The sequence below is a fragment of the Mandrillus leucophaeus genome, unplaced genomic scaffold (genome assembly GCF_000951045.1).
Source record: "Mandrillus leucophaeus isolate KB7577 unplaced genomic scaffold, Mleu.le_1.0 Scaffold198, whole genome shotgun sequence".
NCBI lineage: Eukaryota > Metazoa > Chordata > Mammalia > Primates > Cercopithecidae > Mandrillus > Mandrillus leucophaeus.
The window spans coordinates 2,218,545-2,226,741 of record NW_012102009.1 but is presented as its reverse complement, the minus strand read 5'-3'; the positions used below and the strand labels follow the sequence as shown (position 1 = coordinate 2,226,741).

At 43.0% G+C, this 8,197-nt stretch overlaps 1 pseudogene; it reads left to right on the top strand.

Moving 5' to 3' along the window:
- Positions 1-4,379: 4,379 nt before the first annotated feature.
- LOC105538741 lies at positions 4,380-7,893 on the top strand (annotated as a pseudogene).
- Positions 7,894-8,197: the final 304 nt, after the last annotated feature.

The following is an 8,197-nucleotide window of genomic DNA, read 5'->3' as shown; positions in this document are numbered from 1 at the left end:
ACTGCACTCCAGCCTGGGCAACAGAGTGAGACTCCATCTCAAAAAAAAAAAAAAGAAGACATTTATGCAGCCAACAAACATGTGAAAAAAAGCTTCATCACCACTCATCATTAGAGAAATGCCAATCAAAACCACAATGAGATACCATCTCACACCTGTTAGAACGGCGATCATTAAAAAATCAGGAAACAACAGATGCTGGAGAGGATGTGGAGGAACAGGAACGCTTTTACACTGTTGGTGGGAGTGTAAATTAGTTCAACCATTGTGGAAGACAGTGTGGCGATTTCTCAAGGATCTAGAACCAGAAATATCATTTGACCCAGCAATCCCATTCCTGGGTATATATCCAAAGGATTATAAATCATTCTACTATAAAGACACACGTACATGTGTATTTATTGCAGCACTATTCACAATAGCAAAGACTTGGAACCAACCCAAATGCCCATCAATGATAGACTTGATTAAGAAAATGTGGCACGTATATACCATGAAATATTACGCAGCCATAAAAAACAACGAGTTCATGTCCTTTGCAGGGACATGGATGAAGCTGGAAACCATCATTCTCATCAAACTAACACAGAAACAGAAAACCAAACACTGCATGCTGTCACTCATAAGTGGGAGTTAAACAATGAGAACACATGGACACAGGGAGGGGAACATCACACACCGGGGCCTATCAGAAGGTCGGGAGCTAGGGGAAGGATAGCATTAGGAGAAATACCTAATGTAGATGACAGGTTGATGGGTGCAGCAAACCACCATGGTATATGTATATCTATGTAACAAACCTGAACGTTCTACACATGTATCCCAGAACTTAAAGTATAATAATAATAAAAAAAAGTTCTATAATTGATATGCAGACATTAATATCATCAAATTCAATACGTACAAAGTATCAAACAACAATACAGGATCTTGTAACCTCTCTGCAGGAAGATATTCTAATGTAACATAGAATTGCTTGAAAAGAAAAAAAAACTTCATGAGATAGATGAGTCCTTAAGTGTGTCAAGAAGGGAGTACAAGGAAACTAATTAATGTTGCTCCTGTCATATCAGCAGCATTGAGAGAAAGACATAATTCAAAAGAAATCATTGGCCAGGCTCAGTGGCTCATGCCTGTAATCCCAGTGTTTTGGGAGGTTGAGGCAGAAAGATCACTTGAGAACAGGAGTTCAAGACCAGCCTGGGCAACACAGGGAGACCCTCTCTGTACAAATTTTTTGTTTTAATTAGCTAGTCATGGTGGTGTGTGCCTGTAGTCCCAGCTACTCAGGAGGCTGGGCAAGAGGATCACTTGAACCCAGGAGTAGAGGCTGCAGTGAGCTACGATCGTGCTACTGCACTCCAGCCTAGGTGACCAAGAGAGACTCTGTCAATATCTAATAAACACAAGTCATTTATCAGATATATGACTTATAAATATCAATTCTGTGGATGTCAATTTAGAAATATTTTATCCAATCTAATGATGTCCATTGAAGCTCAAAATTTTAATACTGATGAAGTCCAATTTTTCATTTACTTTGTCACTTGTACTTCTGGCATCAATCTAAGAAGGTTTAGCATAATGCAAGGTCACAAAGATTTACTCCTATATTTTCTTCTAAGAATTTTATAGTTTTATCTTTCACATTTAGCTCCATGATTCATACTGAGTCCATTTCTGTTTATGAAGTAAGGAAGGATCCAACTTCATTGTATTGCATGAGGCTTTACAGTTGTACCAGCACGATTTGTTGAAAAGACTGCCTTTCCCCCAACTGAACTGTTTTGGCACCCTTGCTAAAAATCAACTGACTATACATATGAGAGTTTATTTCTGGACTCTCATTTAAATTCCATTGATCTGTATGTCTATCCCTACGCCAGTATCACACAGTCTTGCTTACTACAGCTTTGTATTAAGTTTTGAAATAGGGGTGTGAGTCCTCCAAACGTGTTATTCTCTTGCCGGGTTGTTTTTCAAGATTAATGTTTTACATCAAATTTGGGATCTTTTAAGCCATAAGTTTTTAAATGTGTTTTTTCTATTGCTTTCTCTCTCTCTCTCCTCTTATTCTGGTACTCCAATTATGCATATTTTGGTGCATTTAATGATGTCCAATATTTCTCTAATAATCTGTTCATTTTCATTTTTTTTCCTATCCATTTTTCAGGCTCCCTTATCTCTATTGATCTATCTTCAAGTTTGTTGATTCTTTGTTCTGCCAAATCTACTCCTGAGGCCCTCTGATAAATTTTTTCACCCTGGGGTTTTACATTGCAACTCTAGAATTTTCATTTGGTTCATTATTTACATACAAACATACATACATATATGTATATGTACATATATACACATTTATGTAAATATATAAACTGATATTACATATATACATCTTTGCATATGCTATACATGTGTAATATAAATTTATGTATTTAAATATAAGTGTGTGTGTATATATGTATACACATATGCATGTAAAGAACCAAATGAAAATTCTTGAATTAAAATGTATAACAACCAAATTATTGGTTGATATATATCTCTTTATTGATAGTCTCTATTTGGTGAGATTGTCATCATATTATTCTTTACTTCTTTAAGCATAGTTTCCTTTAGTTCTTTGACCATATTTATAATAACTAGTGTGAAGTCTTTGTCAAGTCTGACATATGGGCCTTCTCAGAGGCAGTGTTGGTTGTCTGCTTTTTCTCCCCCTCTGTGTGTGAGTCACAGTTTCCTGATTCTTTGTATATCTTGCAATTTTTTGTTGAAAACTAGACAATTGAATAATATATTTTAAGAATGCTATATACTGATTCTTCCCTACAAACCTATAGAGGTACTTTTTGTTGTTTGCTTACTTTTTAGTGACATATCAGGGCTATTTCAGGAAAGTCTATTTTCTCCACAGTGAAGCATCTGAAGTTGATCTTCAGAGGACATGGTCTTGGACATTTGCACAGTCAACCCAGAAGTGCCAGTGATTTTAGCAGGGCTTTCTTTGTGTCTTTCCCTCATCTCTCTGTTAAGCTGTCTGCCTCCGTTGTATCACATCCAGCTGTTAGGCTCCACTAATTGCATCTTGATTGCTCTATTGTTTTTGATAATATCCTGGATGTCCTGCAGCATAAATTACTCTACAGTTGGATCCAATTAAATCTGGGCCCATTTGCAGGAGTAGTTTTTGAGGCTAGTCTTTGAGGTTTGTTCCAACCCCTGGAAGGATCTTCTTAGCTTTCTCTCCCATCCCTCACTTGTCTCTTTGGTAAATCAGCTGACCTGTGTTAGCTCATAGCTCACCTGGGGCTACCAACCTCCTCTTAATTGCTTATCACCTTAACTTCCATTGTTTTCCAGAGAGCCCTCAGGCATCAACGTCCTCACATTTTGCTTAAGATAAAGTCAATTTATTTAGAGATAGCTCAGAGCTCATGCTCTCTTATTTATTTAGAGTCCAGGTCTTTGTCACCTAGGATGGGGTGCAGTGGTGTGATTTCAGCTCACTGCAGCTTTGACCTCCTGGGCTCAAGCAATCCTCCCACCTCAGCCCCTCAAGTAGCTGGGACTACAGGCACCACCACACCCGGCTAAATTTTTTTCTATTTTTTGTAGAGGCAGGGTTTTGCCATGTTGCCCAGGCTGGGCTTGAACTCCTAAGCTCAAGAGATTTGCCTGCTTCAGCCTCCCAAAGTGCTGGGAGTGCTGGCATAAGCCATTATTCCCAGCCAGAGCTCTCTCTTCTTATGGCCTGCTCTCCCTGGGCCCCTAAAAGCAAGCCAGGGCAAAAGCAATTGTGGCCTAGTGTTTTCAACCTGTCATGTCTAGGGTAGCAGTAGAGAGCTGAGTGAAGGACAGGAGTCCCCAGCTCTTTGGCTGTACTCACTGAGAATTTAGCCTCTGCCACACGGAGAAGGGGACGAGAGAAATGCTGGCAGCCTGAAGTCTGGAAGAGAGACCGGGAGCTGAGGTGATAGGAGGTGACTCCATATTCTTGGCCACCCAACCTGCAGTTTATCTTCCATCACATGGAGTTTGAGGGTAGCGGGAGGCAGGGAGCAGATCAAGTGTCGCAGATTCTCACTGTCCAAAATTTAGGAGATTTACTTGAATAAATATTTATTCATTTGCTGTATGTCCTCTAGACAATCTCCAGGGACTCTAAGTGTTGGGGGTTTTTTCCTAATAATTTTCACCAATTACTGATGTTTCATTGGGAAGCAGGTCCGAGAAACTTCTCACATTGTCACTCTGGAATTGGATCTCCAGTACTTGTGTTTGGTATTTTGCACAGAGGCACAGAAGGAAAACACAGTTAAAGTCAGGTTAGGAGCCAGAGAAGAAAAGCGAGGGGATGTGCTTTGGCTCTCCAGGTAAAGATGGCAGAGCACAGGTACAGCTTCTCGCTGACTACACTCAGCCCATCTTGTACACTTGTCCAGACTGAATATGCTTTAGCTGCTGTAGTGGGAGGAGCCCCTTCAGTGGGAATTAAAGCTGCAAATGGTGTGGTATTAGCACTGAGAAGAAACAGAAATCCATTCTGTATGATGAGCAAAGTGCACACAAAGTAGAACCCATTACCAAGCTTAGCGGGTTGGTGTACAGTGGCACGGATCCAGATCAGAGTGCTTGTGCATAGAATTCAAAAACTAGCTCAGCAATACTATAATATCTGTGTACCAATGATAACGACAGGAAGCAGCCAAATGCCTAGGCAGATAGGGGCAGGTCCCCAGTGAAACCCCATCTTCAAGCCAAAAACAGCCTGAAGGTTGACAGACCAGACTGCTGGTCCCAGATGAAACCCACAACTCAGAGTAAAAACTTCTGTTCTTGCTTGCTTGCCCTTTCCCAACTGATTCTTTCTGAATAATGTCTTTTAACCAATCGAATGTTGCCTTTTCCAATACTACCTATGGTCTGCCCCACCCCTATTCTGAACTCAGAAAAAGCCTTGGACCTGGCCATGTGGGGAGGACAGAACCACCCAACTGCAGGGTTGGGGGACCACCTACCGCATCTCCTCTCCACTGAGAGCTGTTCAGTTGCTCAATATAATGATTCTCCCCTCTCCTTGGGCACATTACAAAAGCTCAGGAACTGCCAAATGCAGGTACAAGCTATAACACAGGCGAGCTGGGGCATGCCAGCGTGGCTGAGCAAGGCCCGGGTGGGGCATCACCAGCCAGGGGTTCCTGGCTTGCGAAGTGACTGAAAAGAAAAATCCTGCATCATTTGGGGAATCACCCAGGATACCTGAAGGGTGAGTAAATGCGGATGTAGACACTTCACTTTTTTCCGAGGCTTCTTGTATTAAGACTCTTTTCTGAAGGCAGACGAAGCACCTTAATTGGCCTCTGGTGAGCCAATTAAGAGCAATGGCACAACTAAGAGGACAGGATGCTGGAGAGGACCCCAACACCCCCATCTCCATCATCTCTGGGGTTGGGAATGTCGGCCTTGTTCCAATCCAGTCTTTCCTACAGCATTTTCCTTCTTTTTTCACAGTTGTCATGGCACTATCTGCCTTACAATGTTAAGGGTGTTGTTGCAAACTACAGAGATATTACTGGGTGGAAAGAGCATTTGGACCAGCCATCAGATATGCAATTGAGAACGATGCAGTTTCTGTCTATTCTTAGAGGCAAAGAGGAAGCACAGATTAAGAGTTTCTCTCCCTTTTGGAGGAACCCAATTGCATAGATCAAGAGGCTTTTTACCCCGGCACCTTCCCCACCCTGCACTTTTTCTTTTCTCCACCATGTCAGGAGTTAACACAGTCCTGCAAATACAGGGAGCTTTTTCTATGCTGGAGGATTTTTTTCCTTTTGAAAGGCATCTTACTAGGCCAGGACCCCAATTCTCCCTTTCACTCCCTTGTTTGAGGAGGACCCAGTTCCAGGTTTCACCTTAGCATTGGGCTTACGATCAGGAAGCAGTGAAGGAGCAGCCCTGCTGGCTGCTGGCTGCAGTCTGGCGAAGGCCACCTAGGACTTAACTTAATGCATCCATGAACCCTCCTGAGGCGAACTTGCCCCAAACTCAATTTGGAGCTTCAGGTTGAATTCCTAGAAAGGAAAACTACATCAGAGGGATCCAAAGGCAGGCAATAACAGAAGTCGAGGGGCACAGCGCAGGTGAGCATGACTAATTCCTGCTGGTTAGCTGCCCCCACCCATTTCATGGATAAAGGTCATGCTAGCATCCATGGAATAGATGAGGTTACCAAGAGGAGGGAGGACAGGACAGGGTATAGGTGAATGCAGATAATTCCTACCCTCTAGGCCTCCCTGTTAACATGGGTGAAAGCCGCATTGGCACCCATGGGTGGCACCCTGCTGAGGTCACCAGGGCCTGGGGATACAAACCCCAGTAAAACCCCATCTTCAAGCCAAAAACAGCCTGAAGGCTGAAAGCCCAGACTGCTGGCCCTGGATTAAACATGAGACTGAGTGACAACTTCTGTTCCCGTTTGCCTCCCCTTTCCCAATTGATTCTTTCTGAATAATGCCTTTTAACCAATTGAATGTTGCCTTTTCCAATACTACCTATAGTATGCCCCACCCCTATTCCGAGCCCACAAAAAGCCCTGGACCCAGCCACGCAGGGAGGAGAGAACCACCTGACTGTGAGGCGGGAGACCAACCCCCAGCATCCCCTCTCCACTAGGAGCTGTTCCACCACTCAATAAAATTTTTTTCCACCTTCCTCACCCTTCAATATCAGCATCTCCTCATTCTTCTTGGGAGCAGTAAAAGAGCTCGAGAACTGTTGAACACAGGTACAAGCTGTAACACAGGCAAGCTGGGATGCACCAGTGTGGCCGAGTGAGGGCCGGGAGGGGTGTCACCAGCTGAGGATCCCCTGGCCTGCAAAGTGACCAAGAAGAAAAATCCTACATCACCAAGAACCCATTCCCATAGCTTGGCTGGTACAGAGTGTAATCTCTGTAACCCAAGAATACACTCAGTCAAGTGGTGTTTGTCCATTTGGAATTGATTTATCTGTAGTTGGAAGGAGGGATGACCATGTTTATCTCAGTCAGATCCATCCAGAGTTTACTTTGCTGGAAAACAACAGCAAAGAACTATGTGAAGGGGAAAATGCTGAGAAAAGATACAATGAAGATCTGGAGTTTGAAGATGCATTCATACAGCTGTAAACCAAAAATCAAAATTTGAGGCCTCCCCAACCATCTGATTGGACTTCTTCCTCTGTCAGGGCACTCCTAACCTGAAAGATTGCTTCAGGCCATGATGGAAAGTCAGTTGGACAGGCCTCATTACACCTCTGTGGCATTAACATCAACACAGACCCTAAGTTTGATAAGAAGCATTTAGAGTCTATTCTTTCTGAAGCCTGCTGCCTGGAGGCTTCATCTGCATGGTATAACTTTGGTCTCCACAACCTCTTCTACAACCCAGACACTTCTATTGATCCCAGGTCTTTAGATAAACTCAACCAATTGTCAACCAGAAAATTTTAAATCTACCTATAACTGGAAGCCCATCACCCCAACCTTCAAGTTGTCCTGCCTTTCTGGACCAAACCAAAGTATTTCTTAAAGGTATTTGACTGAAGTCTCATGTCTCCCTAAAATGTATAAAACCAAGCTGCACCCTGGGTACATATTCTCAGGACCTCCTAGGGCTATGTCATGGGTCCTGGTCACTCAGAATAAATCTCAGACTAAATCTCAGAACAAATCTCTTCAAATATTTTACTATTTTACAGTTTGATTCTTTTTGTCAACACAGCCATCTTAACCCTCAAGGAAAGCTCTGAAGGGCAAATGACAGAGGATAACATAGAAGTTGGAATCGGCAATGAAGCTGATTTGGGAGGATTACTCCAACTGAAGTTAAGGATTACCTGGCTGCCACAGCATAATAATGAAATGACTGAACAATCTGGAATTTCAGATAATCTATCTACTTAAACATGTTTATGGCCAGACGCAGTGGCTCATGCCTGTAATCCCAGCACTTTTGGAGGCCAAGGCGGGTGGATCACCTGAGGTCAAGAGTTTGAGACCAGCCTGACCAGCATGGTGAAACCCTGTCTCTACTAAAAATACAAAAATTAGCTGGGCTTGGTGGCAGACGCTTGTAATCCCAGCTACTTTGGAGGCTGAGGCAGGAGAATTGCTTGAACCCAGGAGGCGGAGGTTGCAGTGAGCCAAGATCACGCCATT